General features: G+C 35.5%; 1 pseudogene; it reads right to left on the minus strand.

The window, feature by feature from the left end:
* Positions 1-18,643: 18,643 nt before the first annotated feature.
* Positions 18,644-18,739, minus strand: LOC112313877 (U2 spliceosomal RNA; annotated as a pseudogene).
* Positions 18,740-19,199: the final 460 nt, after the last annotated feature.

A 19,199-nucleotide genomic window follows, 5' to 3' on the forward strand; every position in this document is an offset into this window, starting at 1 on the left:
TTATTTTCTTAATTTTGACAAATATAAGTTATGTAATAACATTAGGGAAGACTGTCTGACAGTATGTAGAAAATCTGTACTAAAATTATTCAAAAATAAAATGTTTATTTAAAAATTATAATGAGGAATTTATCATTATCATTATTACATGGACAGGTAACATCCAAAAAATGTCAGAACCTGAATGGTTCTGGGCCTCAGCTGTTGTAGGTAATAATGAAATACGTTGCTAATTTCTTACCCCATCTCTGTTGTTAAAGGCCACTCTTCCTCCACTAAATCTAGCTGGTTGAGTCTAGAAATACTCAGGGGTGGTATAAAAGTGATCACACAACCTTGTTTTAAGTTGTTCCATTCTGGCAGTTTTGTAAATTGCTGCTCTCAAACTTTTGGAAACAGTCTCTTTGCAGCTTCTGCGAGAGGCCAGTTCTCTGGCAGTTCACGGATCATTGCCATTGAACTGTGCACAGAGTTAAGAGAATGCTATTCTTACTCACTCCCTGCTGTTCTCTGTCACCCTGCCGTAAAAATGGTCCTGTCAGCTTTATCCTTTGCCCTTTATTGTCCATAGAATGGCATATCTGGTCCTGTAGTCTGACTAGTAAACACAAACCATTCTATTCTCCTGACAAAATTTAGGATACTCTTGACCTTCCTTCAGCCAAAAAGTAATAGACTACAAGCCTTCAACATGTCTGGAAATGGGCATGGGTTCTACTTCATACCCTGAGCTTAGCCACTCTGCAATGGCTTACATTTTCAGTCTAAGGTTAATAGGAAAGTCACAGGGAATGCTAAATTTAGACTTGACTGTGACCTGGCCTTCAGACTGGACTCAGTCCAGTTGGTCATCCTGACTAAGAAAACTAATGACCAGTGGCAACCAAGTAATACAGTGTCTGTCTGCTTGTTCACATTGTCAGAGGTGAAAGACCTCCTGTTCCATTTTAGAAACTCTATTCAGAAAGAAAATATGTCTAGAAGATATTGTTTACAGTTACTCCACACATTTTAAGGAATTCTTGAAGACCAGTGTCTTCTGCCCCTGAAAGTAAAGATCAATAGATGTAATTTTAAATATACACTTGGAAAGCTTGAAATGGCCCTGGGGTGAGTATGGGTCATTTTCTACTTTCATGAATTTAACTGTTCTTGTCATGATCCTGTCAGAGTTTCTGCTGAAGCTGAGAGCCTTTTCAAGTTCCTTGCCCTGAACACTTATCTGTGTTAGCTGCAGAGGGTGGTGGCTGGTAGAATCTTGGTTAATGTCCAGATATCTAAATGGATGCTGCCAGTGGACATCAGAAGTGATTTTTCTTTTCAAATAAACCTCAGCATTCTAATTTTGAAAAAATGCTATATGACCTTACTTATAAGAGGACTCTAATGAGCAAAATAGGACCAGAGGCATAGAATCATGGAACAGACTGACAGCAGTAAGTTGGGAGAGGGAAGGGGGAGACTGATTGAAAGAAAGCAAAGGGATTAGTCAAAGAACATATATGATGGACTCATGGACATGGACAACAGTGAGGGACTGATTATGGTAGTGGGAGTGGGCTGGGTAGAGGGGTGAAGGGGAAAAGAGTAGGACAACTGTAATAACATAAACAACTAAAAATAAAAATAATAAAAAATAAATAAAATTGAGAAAGAGAGAGAGAAAGAAGAGAGACAAACAGAAGAGAGATTTTTATCCACTTATTTATGCATCCACTGGTTGACTCCTGTATGTGCCCTGATTGGAGAATGAACCCATAACCCCAGTGTATCAGGACAATGTTCCAACCAACTGAACTACCCAGACAGGCTTGTCTCAGCATTCTAAAACAGTTCCCCTGGATTCAGCCTACTATTCTTCATTCTTGGTTAATAATCACACTGGTTTCTCTTATCAAAAGAATTTCCATTTGGAATAACGCCAGAGGATATAATGAATATAATTTGTTCTTAATGCCTTTTCTAATTGCCCTCATTTCCTTAATATTTTACACCATGTTCCAAGAAATTAAAAGGTTGTTTTATTCCATTTTCATATCATCTTATTTTTAAGTGTAAAGGTTTTCATGACAAATACAAATAAGATACCAGGCCTGAATAATTTAGAGTAAATACCAAAGGAGGATTTCTTGGCTTACCAAGCAAGGGTTGAGGACTTTTAAATTGAAGCATAAATAAGAACTATACGATATGTAGTGTGAAATGGCTAGAGTTTGTCAGCACCTAACATATTGTTTGTACTCAATAAATATTAAATGTAGCATTTACTAAAGTGACAATTTCATGAGTCACTACCTTTTCAGAACTGAAAATGAAGAATTGCCTCCAGCTATTTTGCAAAATTTTGAATAAAAGCTCTAACTCATTTAAAGAGCAGGTATTTCAGACTAAAAGGATATTAAGAAATAAAAGTGAATCATATTTTTTCCAAATTCAAAATAAAAAGGTAATGGAAACTAAATTTATTAGGCCTCTAATTGTGTCAAGACAAATCTATTTAATTTTCTTCTGAAATTATGCTCTAATCATGAAATTTTATTGATACCCACATGGTTCTTGTTATTTTTATTTTGCATAATTCAACACCCTCATTCATTAAAAACTACCCCACATTTTTTAAATGTTTGGCCAGAGGAAGAGGCACTGTAGTTGTGTTTTCTGCACCTGACTGCATATTGGATTCATCGGAGGGTTTTTCTGGTTTGTTTTTAAAACAGATTTCCAGAGCCCTCACCTAATTTCTAAATTATAATCTCTGGCATTAGGGCACAGGAATCTGTGTTTTTTCACAAGATCTTTAGGGATTTCTGATCACCAACTGACATTCAAAAATCATTACATTTTGTTATTACTATTTTTTGTTATTTAATTATTTTTATCATTTAGTATGATAACATTTATATAAAATATATATATTTTTAATTATTATTGTTATTCAGTTACAGTTGTCTGCATTTTCTCCCCATCCTTCCACCTTTTTTAGAAAAGTATTCAATAAATGGAATCCACTGTTGCTAACAATTTAAAATCCAACAGGAAAAAACCCTATCTTGATATGTTTTTAAATTAATCTAGCTCTTCATTTCTGCATTCTTTTTAAAGAAGGTAGGTGTTTTAAAGAAGCTAGGCACTTAGCCTTAGTATTTAGAATAAGCCTTAGCTCTCCTCTCCACGTTCAGGCTACCCCTTGTTCCTACTGATTGTATTGTCCTAATGTCTTCTAAATTAATCCTTTCCTTTCTCTTCTACAATACTACTGCCCTAACTCTGATAATAATTATGGTCCTGCTTTAAATCTTTAGTTGATTTCCTGTTGCAGGAGAGAAAATTTATACATCTTAGCTTGGTAAGAGTACATAGCAGTTTGGGTCCAGGGTTTCTCATTGGTTATATTCATGTCACTACATCATGCCACACTGAGCTGCTTCTTTCCTTTCCTTTTTTAATTTCTTTGGGTTTTTGTTTGTTTGTTTGTTTTTTGTTTGTCTAGTCTCTGCATGGGGAGTAACGTAAAAGACATTCTTGAGGATTGTGGGGAAATGTGTTGTTCTAAGAATTACTTAAATTGGATTATATAGGAAGGGTAGGAATTTTTTCCAAGCCAAGGAGATAGAGTAAAGCAATTCTGTGTAAAGAAAATAGAGTAAAGCACTTCAACATCACCTCTTTATCCTAGGTTAAATCTAGTCCAGGACTATATTTTTCATTACAGATTCTACCTAATAACATGCAATGTATGTGATCCTAGAGATACTTTCAACAGTAAAGCAGGTTAAATCCGGCAAGTACATTTCCAAAATCTTCCAGATTCATCTGTGACTTAGTGGTTGGATATTGAAGCTTTTTTCATTAGATAAAAATTTAGGTTATATTTCTGAGGAATGTGGTAGTTTCCTTAGATATAACATGGAACTTTTAATTTATTTCCTAATTATGACCACTAATATCTCTTGATGTTTCTGAATAATTGTGTTCTTACTTTCTAACTGTCAGACATCAAGTTTCTACATAGCAAAATTGAAAATAATGTATGTTGCAAATCAAATATCCAATATACCATAATTTCTTCTGTATATAAATCATTGGACCAAATCAATTTTTAAAAAAGAGGAAAGAAAGAAAATCATGATGTCATCTTAAAACCCTTCATTATACATGAGAGAGACAACATTCTAACCAAGCTATGACTGGTAATGTATTTTCTTACCTTTCTAATACTATCTTTTGCTGAAAGCACACATTTCTCTCATGTCTTCTCTCTGAGTCTGTAGTCTATGAGACTGCTTTCCCTCTATTCTTCTGGCCCTATCATAGCTTTTTTTTTTTTTTCTGATTACCAACTGTGATGCTCAGAGATATGAACACTGGCTCTCTTTTTTAATCAGAGTACTTAAGCTCTCTTGTTTTAAGCCCTAAGAGGGCATGCATGACTTTTCTCTAGCCATATATCTTTGTTAAAATGGTCTCAAATAAAAGTTTACATACTTATCTACCTTTTACCTACTTCTCCAGTTTAATCTCTCACTGTTTTTAATCATGCCCTGCTTCCACCAAGGATGACCAACCATCTCAGTTTGCTCAGGGATGTGGGATTTCCCAGAATAGTGCTTAACAAACAAGAAATGTTGATTACCCTAATACTACCCTATTTTCTTTGTCAGGGAGATTGCTGATACTTGGTCAATGTTTGAAAAACAAAATGACATGGCTTTTTCTTCATCAAGAGTACTTCTTCCTACCAACTAACTCTTCTTTTGAAACTCAGTTCAGGCAGAACCCCCAGAAACTTGTCTCTGAGCTTCCAAATCACCTGGCATAAATTATCCTTTTCATGTAGTTTCAAGGCAAGGACTATAAACATCCATCTTCCATTACTACACTGTGAGAGCTATACTGTATGTCCAAAATGCAACTCAGTAGTTCAAGAAATATAGTTTGTATGAATAAAGAATTTCTGTCTGTGGAGGGAAAGTAACTCTTGGCCTCCATACTTTCAAGCATTCAGTTAGTAGTAATTGCTACCATGTAATGAGTCCACAGTAGGTCCCAGGTACTTTCAACATGACCTTGTTCACTCTTCCCACGTCCTATAATTATCCCAGAGGCAAGTAGAGCCGCTTATCCAAGGTTACGGTGTTAACAAAAATGCATACACCAGGAAAGGTCCTGCCCTTTACTACATACCTTCATGGATCAATATGTTTAGAAATCAGAATTGCTCAGCTTTCAGAAAGCTAACAGAGCATATGCTTTATAATATCAAGCATCCTAGTGTATGCTCAGTATACCCTGTAATTAAACACATCAATAGATGAATATTCACAGTAAATAGCATAACTAGTGGCTATAAATAATCTCTCATTAGTTCAGATTAGGTTTTGTCTTTGTATTTTCTTCTTTTTCATATTCTTAAAGGATTTTAGATTTAAAAAAAAAAACAAAAAACATGAGCCTGAGGTATATCTGGTATATCTAGGATTTGCAGTCAAGTCTGTCTGATGTCAGAGCCTATGACCTCTACAATATATTTCTTTCCGGATTACTCTGCCTAACTGTGATGTTCAACAGAACTTTCACCGCCCTGCAGCTTAGCTTTCTTAGTGTTTCCTGAAAAAAAAGGCATTACTTTCTATGACATTATAATATATTGCAAACAAATTGTAGCAAAATTCATTCTTAAACAGTTAAGACAGTTTCCTATAAATACTGAATAAAAGGTATTGTAGTATTTCTGATATGGGTTAGGTGTACCCAAGAGTTTTGGACTTTTAATATCTTCATCGATAATTATTTCAATTGACAGCAGCTCTGTATTTAGTATTGTGCCGAGTAACAGAATTTATATTCTGTGACTAATGATTTATTTGTTTTGTTTTATGATTTCATTTTATTACAACATATATATATATATTTACTAACATTAATTTTATCTTAAGAATGTTTTGAGAGGTTCATTGCCTCCTTTGGGAAAACATAGAGCTCCCTGGAGTCCCAGTGAGGAGGGCTCATAAACCCCAGAGTTGGCTGTTACACAGTGCACATGTGGGTGATCTGTCATTTGAAAGTCCTAAATGCATATTTTGTTTAAATTGTTCTCATATTCTGCTTTACCTCAGCTGCTGCAGAATTTGTCATCTCATCAGTCATATTTATTAAGATTTCCTACTCTTAAAATATTCTCCAGTTGATCTCAAATTGCTTTAATTTTAATCCTGAATTTTGGACTATTTCAGGGAAAAATTAATACATCTTGATTAAGTAGTCATTAAAATAAAATGAGAAAACAATCCTTTAGAGAACTAGGCAGGATTACTTGTAGAAAGCTAGTTATTTCTCTTGTTTATTCATTTTTGTCCTTGAGGCTCAGTGGTTAGTAAGTCTCCTCTTTTGTTTTAGGTAGAAATTATATTGGTGGAAAAGCATATAGGAATTGGAATTTATAATATTATTTACCAGTTTTAATTCTGCCTAATAGATGTTTACATGGCCTTTAGTTTGTTTATTTGTATGTTAAACATGTTGGCTAACAATATTATATATTAAATCTTAAATGCATGGTATTTTTTATCTCACTAAGCTAAAACAGCACAAAAATGGTTCTCAACTCTGCTATTTATCCTGGTTATATTTGTCTTTATTGTTATAATTCTATATATAAAAGATATAAACTCACTTTTCATATTTGGGTAAAATATAAAATATTCAGTTACCCATCCAGTTGGTTTAAAATGTCCAGATGTTTGGCCTCTTGCAGGCAAACAGCCTAATTAATTTTTCCCCTTTCACTGAGATGTTTGTCTTGTTCTGACAAAGTGTAGTAGAAAAGAGCACTGTTTGTAGGGTCAGAAGATTTAAAATTTTTCCTTGAGTCATTTGTAACCTGTGTGATTGACTATAAGTCCATGAAATTTGGTTAATGAAGATACAAGATTGAATATTTCAAGTATTTTCTTAAAGAGGACCTTTACATTTTTGCCTCAGTCATTTGTAAAATATAGAAAATAATGTCTAACTTAAAGATTGTTGTAAAGGTTTATGCTGACAATAGATGTAAAAGTAGTCGGCATGAGATATGCAATAAATTCCCAGCAGGAGCTTGTTGAACATGAACTGGAGTTTCATCAGCTGTAAAATGGGAATGATTAATCCTTGTAGGTGCTGCCTACGGCTGCTTAGCATGGGTGTGTTTTCTTTCTTTCCCTATTCCTTCCATAGACTTTACATGAGGATGAAACAGCAAACGCATTGCAAAAAATTTAATAAACGTATAAAAGCCCATCGAAATGGAACTTGTTAAGGTATAGCTTATGTATTTTATTGTTTAAAGTCTTATTTTTCTATTTCTGTTTTTTGCTCCCCCTTTCTCTGTGTTTTCCAAATTTAACACAATTTTATAAGTGGTCAGTAAGCCATTAGGTTGTGTAATCTTAAGGGTGCTAGATAGGAACTTTTAAGCAAAAGTAGTTTCATGAAACCCAGGTCTCAAAGGGCAAAAATTTAAAAACTCTTTGTTTAATTGTCAGTATATAGCCTCCACTTATTAAGTGCAAATACACAATGGGGAAAAAAGGCTTACAGTTGTTGATATGGAAAATAATACAGTAATTAATAAATAATAATGTAAGAATAAATTGTGTGTACTCACAACTGTAAACCTACTTTTGCCAAACCCTGTAGTATTAGTGTTAATATTTTAGACTTTTATGGGATAATACTTGACTGTGTATTAGTTTAGAGTCACTTGAGAATATTGATCTGGGTATAATTTAGGAGGCAGAGGAGAGGTCACTTAATAGGGAAGTAGGAGGGCCCCAAGGATAAACTTAATTATAGTGAACTACGGAAAAATAACTAACTTTCTTGTAGTATCCTTTGGTTGGCTCTTCAGTTGAAAATTTGCTTGGTAATTATTTAGTAGCTGTTTGGGGGAAGTTTACTTTTTAATCAATTTCCAGATAGCAGTTCTACTGGGAAAAATTGTAGTCAAGATTTTCTATCTGTGCTAAAATTTATACAAATTTACTTTTTATTAAGTCATCTTATCATAAGTTTTATCCACTCTGTTTAGACGAATCACATTTTTTAAACCTAAATATGCCACCCACTTAATAACAGACAAGTTTATTTTGGGATGAAATAGTTCTAACTCTTCTAACTTATAGACAGAAGCCATGAAATTTCTACTTGTTATACCATAGTGTGAATAAGTTAAATGCAACTTTAATAACTATCCTGAGGTTCATTATCCTAAAATTGTTTCAGAATTATCTATGAATCCTTGGATTGCTAGCTAACCTGGAATTTATGTCAAGTAACATGCCTTATAGTCCATTGTCCACCAGGTTGGGAATTAAAAGACCTAATTTCTGATATTTGTTCTAACAACAATCATTTTCTTTTTTGTTTGCACTACAATGTAACTAAATCCCTATGCAGGAATTTGCTATGCAAAAATATTACAAAAAATGTAAATCACTACACAAAAGCACTATATCATTACTTTTAAAAATTTTTAGATGTATATAATCAGTTTGTAAATAGTTTACCTTGTTTGATCTTGATATTTAAAATATTTGGTTTATTAAAACTGTTCATTTTCTTACTAATTTCCTATCCTTCCACCACCCAAATAGGTGGTTGAAGTGCCCATTCACATAACTCTAGGAAAACTCCTTTGTTACTGATCCTGTGTTCTGATCCTAATTTGTGAGGATTCTGAGTTTACTTAAGCTGTTTTAACTTGGAAGTGATATGTGGGAAGGTTGTTCAGGTTTGCTTTTTCTGTACACAGCACCTAGAAATTACATCAAGCACTGCATAACCCTGAGATTGATGAGGTGCACCTGCCCAGGACTGACATCTTTAGCAGTTATCCAGAAAAGGTTGTGACCGTGACTGATCCTGGATAGGAAACTGGTCCCACAGAGTAACATTTCAGCTTGCAGAAAGAGTAAGGTGATTCTCATTGACTCAGATGTCATCACCTGTGCTTGTGTGCCCTCATTTGAGGCTCCTAGGGTCCTAAGGCTCATTCCTTCCCCTTCTCAGAGAAGGTTACTGATCTCACCACATCATCTTTTTCTGCGTCTTACAGATACATACATCGAAATGCGAGGTACTTAATTTCACAGACTAACTTTGCAACTAAAATATGAAACTGTGACCTTCTCTCTACCAGTTAGATACATCCACGCCATATTTTGAATGGGTAACTTATCACACAAAGAAGCAAACATTAAAATTGGGTGAGGTAGCAACAACAATATCCAGTAATCATATTCAGTAGCAGCATTTGCTATAGGGGCCATCTGTGCAGAGAGTCATCAGGAAAACCATGGCCTCTGTCCACTGGCTCTGGCATGTTTCTTCCTTGACCCACTTTTGCTTGAAGTTTGGGAATAGGTCTTACTGGGATATTCTCTAAGACTTCTGTAGATTGAATGAGCTACCCAATATTTTAAAACAAATTGTTTCCCTTTCTGTTAGATAACCTAAACTTGATTTCTTGAAAATTAAGATAATCTTCAATGTGTACTGTTTTCTCCTGCAGTGTCCTCCTGCAGTCTCTTGTCTGTAAAGGTGACATGCTGTCTTCATTTGTCCATCGATGGCCGCTAAAGTCACACACAGTGTTCCTTACTAGCTTAAGTTTACACTAATTTCCTCAGATTGGCTGCTGTTTCATGTGAGAGAGGAAAGATTTTTACATCTTTTTATATCTTTGGCTGTTTCGTTCCTTATGGTGGCAGAGAATGTGCATTATCAAAATCCCATTTATAAAGTGTGCATTCCCCAGCCTCCTCTGAAGTTAGGTATGAGAAGTTACTAAATTCTCTCTGATGAAATATGTATGTAAATATTTAATGACATGTGGAGAAGAACTGAGAAAAATATTGAGCTCCTTTATGCTTTTTGTCTTTTTTGTTGACCTTCCAGGGTGACCTTGGAAGTCTTGTATTAGAGATGGTAGAATGGCCATCAGCCTGGTGACTTGAGTGACTCTTGTTCAAGAAGGCCTTAAAGTTCTCTTCACCTTGACTAAATTCTAGACAGGTTATTTCAGACTCTAGGCTCCTGACCTCCCTTTGTTAGAGCACTTACTTTAGAAAACTTGTAGCAGTAGGTTCTTTTTCTGGCCCTTTAAGATGTAAATTTTTAAAAATGATTCTTGCCAGTTTTACAACCCAGGAATACCTTTGTCAAGGACCCAGAGGCCCTTCTTCTGAAATGTAATCATAGAGGAAGAAAGAGCTATTATCTCCCAGTTTCTAAAGGAGGACAGAAGCCTGATTTGACCAGATTCAAGGGGGCACCTTCATCCAAGTAGTGAAACTGCCTCCTGTCATAAAGATAAGAAAAAGTTTACTTTTCCTTTGGGTAAAGTCAATCAGAAAACACAGGTGGCCTATGCTCTCCCCCTCACCCAAGTTTTTTTAAAAACCCTTCGTTTCAGCCCTTTTGAGTTCGGACTGCATTCTAGTCTCCTTCCACCAAGAAAAGTATCCCATTGCCCTTAATCCACACAAGGACTAAATAAGAAGAGAATAAACTTCGAAGGTATTAAGATACTGAAATTTTGGAGTCTAGTGAAGTTTAGAAGCTATCAAACCCTGACTATTGTGATGATATTTATAACTCAAAGCAGGGGAAATTGTAATAAAAAGTGTAAAAAATACTAACACACCCTGCATTAGCTTAGTGGTAGTGCTATACACAAACATTTATAGCAGGCTGGAAATCTGGTGACCCGTATCCTGTGGCAACATGTTTGGCAAAATTGAGCCTCTGACAAATTGGAATGTGGTCTAAGTATTTTTTAAGACTGTAGCTCTATGAAAGGAGGGTGGAAAAACTTGCAACTTCTAGCAGGGTATTGCAAAAAAGAGAGGCTCTGCCAGTAATTGCAAAGATTCAAAATGTGCAACATTTTTTAGACAAAGAGCCTCAAGTTATTAGAAAATCTATTGATGAATAAACCCCAAATGTCAGGAAATAAAAGTAAAAAAAAATGCTTGACAAACAAAGGCTTTGAAGAACTTTCATTTAGAAAACGGACTCAGCATATTATCTATTCTTATGTGGCAAGCATAGGGATAGATAATAATAAATGTAATCCCTTCACACCCATACCTCAGACAGTCTGTAGGTAGCCATGATTGAATAAATTGCTGGACCATGAGAGAAAGTAAAGCAACAGTGGACCATGGAGTAGAATGTGAATTTAATTAAGGATTCTTTCCCATTGTCAGGGGAAGGGTTTTAAACAGAAGCTACCCAGTAGGAATCCATCTGTGTTAAGAGTCTCATAGCTGCAAAGTTTTTCTGATCTTCCCTTTTCAGAATGAGTATATTTACTGCTTTTCTTTACACTGGCTTCATCCTTTGTAATGTGTATGTTGGAAGTAGAGTAAAGCAAAGGTTTGCATTTTATTTTATAAATTGTTGCATCATGAGGAACCTTGACCAGACCCGATGGAAAAGATTGTGAATCACCCAGAGACTTTAGAATTTCATGTAGATGTGAATAATGAAAGGGACTTGTCTTATCTCCCTTGGGAGGGACTATCTGTGCTCTTCATAGAAAGAAGGCTACTACACATAGATGTTTGGTGGCTTGAGAGGCTGCTGTGGCAAAGACCAAGCACTGTCCAAGCACATCATGTTCCGTTCTCCTCTGGGTATATAGCTAGATTCCCATATCCCATGCAAATGGAGGTGGTAAGTAGTCCACTTAAGAATAGGATGAGAGGAGCCTATTCCATAAAATATCCTGCAAAGGAAAAAGCTGCTTCATACTCTTTATCTCCTTCTACTTTATTGAGTTGTAGATACCTGAATTTCTTTGTAAACCAAGTGTTGAACACAGTGGAGCTACTATGAACCTGGATCCCGAGTAGCTATGTAGAGGACAGCTGGTCTTTGAATCTGAACATCCACTGTAGACTATGAGTTGGAAATAAATCGCTATGTTAACCCACAGCATGTTTGGATTGTTTGTTGCTGGAGTCAGTCCTTCCCTAACCAACATAATGATAATGAAATTTTTTCCTATTCAATGAAAGAGGATTTTATACAGACATTAAGTGACTTTTAATATCCAAACCATTATACTCCCATTTTCATACTTAATCTTCATCACAAGCCCAAAAGAGAGATCTCTATTGTACCATGAATGCACTAGGAGAGGTTTTATTACAGAACCAGAAGATTACAGACCTGGAAGAGAATTTTGAACTGTCCAAATCCAAAGCCCATGATGTTTTTAGTATTGCTCTGAACACAGATATGGTTCATTGTACACTTGATATGAAAGAAATTCCACTTATTTATGTCTTTCAAAAATATCGAATTCTTGCATCATGCTTTTCCTCTTAACATGTCATTTACTAATACCAGCTCTATTTTTCATTTTAGCTCATTAAACAAGGTAACATTTCTATTTCCATGTATAATACTTAGATTCCCCCTCCCCTCCTGAAATATTCCTAATTGTGGCACTCAGTATCTATAATACTATCTTTACATAGTAGCCTGTGGCAGTCACAGAGTTGGTCAATTCATCAAATAAGAAAAGTTCACAAAAGCATAGCCACTACAATAAATGCATTTTTCTACTCTGGATCTTTAGGTGAGGCCAGGAAGATATGTGGGATATGGCTGTACTTCGGTGTGATAGGTGCCTGTCATTCATGAGGCCATGTCTGTGCAAGCATCTCATAGTGTGCTCTTCAGCAAAGTTTGTGATTATACCTCAATGAAATTTCACCCTCTGGATTTGTCTTTTCAGAAATAGCGTTTAAAACATTTTAACTCAAAAGAAAAAAAAACATTTTAACTTCTAAAGCTCCATTTTTATTAAAGCCAAGCTTCCTTTCTTCTAGTATTCCCCTGCTCTTCATCTAATATTTCACCATTATATGGAATACATTTAATTTTGTCCTGTGCATTACTTACACAGTTTGAGTTATTTTTGAATAGTTTCAGAAGTGAAGTTTCTAACTGGCCATTTTCAAGCCTTCCATGTTTAGGCAAGAGGTTTCCTGAGATACACATAACTGCCAATACCAGCTAAAAATGGATGAACTAAAATTAGATTTAGTTTGATTTAGGATTCAATGGAATTTAATGTATAAAATAGAAAAATATCATTTGGTGGGGGTGAGCTCTTCCTATGACCTAGACAATATATGAAATTCCTTTTAGAAAACATGAAATGGATATAATATATTGTATTTTAGAATGTACATATGCTACTTTTTAAAGAAAAACGTATAACAGCTTCATTCTATATTGGAGAACATTCTTCCAAAGAATAATAGCATTCAAAAATATCTTGTGAATGTAAGTGTAACTACTCTTGTTTGTCATTATAAAACTAGTAGTAAATGGGTTTATATAATATACAGGTCACTGTATTTCCTATAATAGTTTATTTATACACAATAAACATAAGACAGTTAAACTGCTTCTGACTTTATCTAACAAAAAAGCCAAGATTAAACTGGTTCAAACCTCAAAGGCAATTTATAAGACTGAAAAGTCCAAAGGCTGTTTGGGTCAATAAGCACCTTGGCCTTGTTATTATAAGGCTCTCTAGACTCTGCTTTTGTGGGGATTTTAAATTTGCACTAGCTTTGGAAGTGGCTTCTAGCTGCCACTGTAGCTCTAACCTTCTTAGTCACATGGGGAAAGAGAGGCAATGCTTCTCTGCACACCATTGTACAATACCAGACTTCACATTGATTTTCCCCTTCCTAAATACACACACACACACACACACACACACACACTCACACTCACAACCCATATGCGTCTTGGCTTAGATTGCATGAACTGATCACTGTGGCAAGAGAATGATTGTAACTCATATTGGCTCGGACCAATCAGTCCCACTGTTGGATATGAGAGAGGGTTGGTACAAAGGAGCAGGAAAGTACAGGATGCAAAGAAAGAAGCGATGAAATGTCTGCTGTTTACTTACTAGCATTCCTATCATTTTATTGGTGAAGATCTGAAGGTTAGCAAATTCAAATGATTTGACAAGGCAGTACATTTCAGAGTGGGACATAAGCTAAGACTCCAAAGATCACCCTGTTAATAAAGGCACTCTTTATTTTAATTTTTCACATTCCATGCATTAATTAGAAACAAACAAAATAAATTAAATGCAATGCTGTTTTCTAAGTATTACAGCTATTTCCCCATCCTTTTGTGTTGTGGTGAGATATAAAATGAGTCTGTTCATGTTGTATAAGTTAAGGGTGAGTAGTTTAATGTTAGGTATTGGGATTCTATTAAATTTTATAAATAATTATGAGTTCTTAGTACAGTGGTATTTTTGTGGTTGCTTTGTGGTTAAAAATTGATAATAGTAATTGAAAAAATTATAGCAAACACTTCTATAGAACTTAGTGTTTTCCTGACACTGTTCTATATGCTTTGTACATAATAGAACATTTAATTCTCACCACAATGCTATGAAATAGGGTTGTAGTTATGCTGCAAACATAGGTTAAGCTACTAAAAGAATAGAAGAAAAATTTTACTTTCCTCTTGTTTAATAGTTTGTGATGGGGATATAGGCTCTGTTCTATGGCATTATCCAGGGAACCAGACTAGTATAATGGCTCTGTCATCCTTAATAGGCACTTCTACCTCTACATAAAGTGCAGTTGCTCCAATTATTGACAATTACTAGCTAGTGATATGGGGCAAACAAAGAAACTGAACAAGCTATTTGTCCTTAAGGGGAGACCTAGAACACTCATCTACTATTGACCAGCATTCAAACACATGGCCACACCTGGTTGCAAGGGTGGCTTGGAGTTCAACTCTGTAGAATGCCATGTGACCAGTTGAAACCCAAAGGTTTTTGTTATTAAAATAAAGAAAGAGAAAACAGATAGTATGAAGCAGAAGATTTTGCCACAGGTAAGTAGTATTGTATTCCCATGCTGCAGCTGAAGAAACTAATGCAATTGTCCCACAGTTATCAGTGGTAAGGCCAGGATGTATCCAAGATGGTGTGGCTTCAGAGACTATGGTTTTAACCACCATTCAACGCTGCCTACATTGAAAGGTTTAATATGTAGACTACAAAAGGGAACATTCACCCCCTCACCCCTATCCCCCCCAAAACTGTCTTTTCTTTAAAGGTACCAGTTGCAATTTGGTGATACTTTTTTTCTAAGAATTTTAATTTTTGGTACTTTATTCCTTTGAAAGACATACATGTAATTTAATAGCTTAATTTTCTCTGTTAAATCACTCAATACTAATGAAAAGCAAGGCCTGAAAACTAAATTCCCTTAGCCTTATATCCAGTTGCATTTATTTGTGAAACTGCACTGTTGCAAGCTGAAGTTTACTAAATGTGTAATAGACACAAGAGAATAAGTGGGTTAGAGTTCTCACTTGTAGTGTGTTTATCGTTGAACATTCACATTTTCTTATAGACTGCTCAGCCAACACACAGTAAAATCAACTGACATAGCACTAATTTTCCATCCCCTTACAGCACTGAGCTATTAGACACCAAGTAAGCATCTCATGCCTAAAAACTGTAGTTACACTCACTGCCTGCATGATGCTTGACTGGTAGGGTCACCATACATTTTTGTAACTTCGCATAGTTTCAGATATGTTGAGTTGATCACAACTAATTTCTTTGGCAATAAACTACATTTGATGGTGCACATTTAGATGAATATTTGAACATCCAGACCAATGCATAATTTATCATGAAGATCAGCTTCTTTAATTAATTATGAATAACGGGCTTGAAAACTAACTTTTCATGGCTTATAGTGACATAACACATGGCTTATGTGTTAAGTTCTGTTTAAAATTATAAAATTTCCGGGTACACTATTATGTTACATTAGATAATGTAGGGAATTGTTAGGTCTCAATTTAATTTCTGCTTGTTCTTATTCTTCATAGTTTGATAATGGTTTAGTAGTATCAAATAAATGAGTTCACTTTCCAATGACATCCCTTTCACACTTAAACCACTTGTAGTCATTCTATTATATATTCATTCACTCATTTTTAAAGTATATATAAAGTAAAGTATTGAGTATGTTATTGCAGTTGTCCCATTTTTTTCTCCCCTTTATTCCCCTCCACCCTACACCCCCCTCACACCAGCATTTCCCCCCACCTTAGTTCATGGGTCATAAGTATAAGTTCTTTGGCCTTCCCCTATTTTGTGTCTACCATTTGTGCTTCTTATTTCCAGTACCTTTTCCCCCATCCTCTCCCCACTCCCTCCCTGCTGATAGCCCTTCATGTGTGTGATCTCCATTTTTGTGATTCTGTTCCTATTCTAGTTGTTTGCTTAGTTCATTTTTGTTTTTGTTCTTTTTAGGTTCAGTTGTTGATAGTTGTAAGTTGGTTGTCATTTTACTGTTCATATTTTTGATCTTCTTCTTTTTCTTGGATAAGTCCCTTTAACATTTCATACAATATGGGCTATGATGATGAATTCCTTCAACCTGACCTTATCTGGGAAACACTTTACCTGCCCTTCCATTCTAAATGATAACTTTGCTGGATACAGTAATCTTGGATGTAGGACCTTGCTTTTCATGACTTTGAATACTTCTTTCCAGCCCCTTCTTGCCTGTAAGGTTTCTTTTGAGAAATCAGCTGATAGTCTTATGAGAACTCCTTTATAGGTAACTGTCCCCTTTCCTCTTTCTGCCTTTAAGATTCTCTTCTTATCTTTAATCTTGGCTAAGGTAATTATGAGGTACCTTGGTGTGTGCTTCCTTGGGTCCAACTTCTTTGGGACTCTCTAGGCTTCCTGGACTTCCTGGAAGTCTATTTCTTTTGCCAGGTCAGGGAAGTTCTCCTTCATTATTTTTTCAAATAAGTTTTCAGTTTCTTGACTTTCCTCTTCTCCTTCTGGTGCCCTTATAATTCGGATGTTGGAATGTTTAAAGTTGTCCCAGAGGTTCCTCAGCCTCTCCTCATTTTTTTGAATTCTTGTTTCTTCTTCTGTTCTGGTTGTATGCTTATTTCTTCCTTTTGCTCCAAATAGTTGATTTGAGTCCCAGTTTCCTTTCCTTAAGTCTTGGTTCCCTGTATATTTTTCTTAATTTCACTTTGGATAGCCTTCACTTTTTTCTCTATTTTGCATCCGTTCTGTGAGCATCCTGATTACCAATGTTTTGAACTCTGAATCTGATAGGTTGGCTATCTTTTCATTGCTTAGTTATTTTTCTGGAGTTTTGATTTGTTCTTTCATTAGGAGCATATTTCTTTGTCTCAACAGGCCTGTTACATAGTAAGGGGCAGAGCCTTAGGTATTCACCAGGGTGGGGCAACCCAGGTCTCTGCATTGTGGTACTGTCTGTGGGGGAGTTGTCCAGGAGGGAACAATGCCAGTTGCTCAGCTCTCGGCTGGCTTTCAGTCACTTTCAGTCACTTCCCCTACTACCCACAAACAGATTGGGCCCTTCTGGTGCTGATTCCTGAGTGGTTGTGTTTGTGTACCTTCTAGGACCCTGTGGGTCTCTCCAATAAATTCTCCTGTGCTGCTGGGAGTTTCTCCTGCTGCCTCAACCGCCATAGGTTTTTATATCCAGAGGTTTGGGGTCTTTATTTCCCTATTCTAGAACCATGGGTTGCTCCATGTGCTTCACTCCCCAGTTGTTCCTCCTGGTTTATCCAAACACAAATGTGGGACTGCCAGCCACTGCCTCCCCTGCCCACTCCTCCAGCTGCTGCCTTGCTGGCATCCTCTCTGCCCCAGCTGCCTGTGTCTGCCCCTCCTACCAGTCTTGATGAACGTTTCTTCTTTTACTTTCTGACTGTTGGACTTCCATACAATTCTATCTTCTGGAAATTCTAGTTGTTTTTTGTTTTTAATTTTGTTGTTGTCCTTCTTTTGGTTGTGTGAGGAGGCAAAGTGTGTGTACCCATACCTCCATATTGGCCAGAAGTCCTCATTCACACATTTTGCATATATTTGGTCACAGCATTACTTGTTATGTCCTTTGTAGGGAATATGAAAAATAAAATAAATAAAATTCACTGTTCTTGAAGAATTTAAAATATATGTTGGAGTAAAACATAAACCTTAACATTTTATAAATGTAAAAGGAAGATATAATTTACTAAATAATTGAAATTATATTTAATTATTATCATGGGAGATAAACAATTCTAGAAATCAATATTGGTTGGTATCCTTAGAGAACGATTCCAGAAGATAGTGGAAATATATTTGACATATGGTCCAAAACTATTGGAAAGGTAAAGGAAATTGAAAGGGAGGTTTATGGACATAAAAAGAAGAATCTGTGAACAATATTACAAGTATACAGGAGTTCCATTTTAATGGAGAATAACTGAATAAGGAAACAAGCTGGAATAGATATTCTTCTTGTGGGGCAGGAGGTTATGTGATTGGTTACGTGACTTACAACAGGAATTCAGAGATTTGAAAACCCTGGGCAACATATGTATGCTCCCATTTTTCCCCTTTAAACTTTCATATATAATTTATATAAATATACACATTTTATGTGCACATATGTATATATATAACATATATGCAAACATATATTTGTGTATATATAATTCTAATAATTTTTGTGCTCTGAATTTTGTTCTTGAAAGTTTCTATTTAAAGATCTGAAGGTATTAAATTTCATTGGGTTTTTAATTTTCAATTTTTTTCTGATAAGAACAGATACTACACTTGATCTTAGCCAAAAGGCCGAGAAGCGATCAATTTTTTTTTTCTATAGTTTTATTTTGCCTTGAGCTATGCTGCCTTGGACTATAACATTATCTCATATTATAAGCTAAGCACTATTAAATATGACTAGTATTTGTATAAGTATCTTCTAAGAAAACCTTGTATGCCTCAGCAGTAAATATTATTAGACATTTTGAATGCTGTGGAATACTTAAAATACATGTGAACTTACTGTGGGAGTGGGGGACTGAGTGGGGTAGGGGAGAGCAATGGGGGAAAAGGTGGTACAACTGTAATTGAACAACAATAAAACAAGTTAAATTGGAACCACTTGTCAGAATGTGTATATTTATTTTACTGAAAAATATTTTATCTGTTGTATGTCATACAGATATCTACCCAACTAAATAGTTAGTGATAACCAGAACCTAGCTTTCGTGATAAAGCAATAACAGGATAAACTCTGTTGCTTATGAAATAGACCTAAAAT

The sequence above is a fragment of the Desmodus rotundus genome, chromosome 13 (assembly GCF_022682495.2).
Source record: "Desmodus rotundus isolate HL8 chromosome 13, HLdesRot8A.1, whole genome shotgun sequence".
In the NCBI taxonomy this organism is placed as follows: Eukaryota; Metazoa; Chordata; class Mammalia; order Chiroptera; family Phyllostomidae; genus Desmodus; species Desmodus rotundus.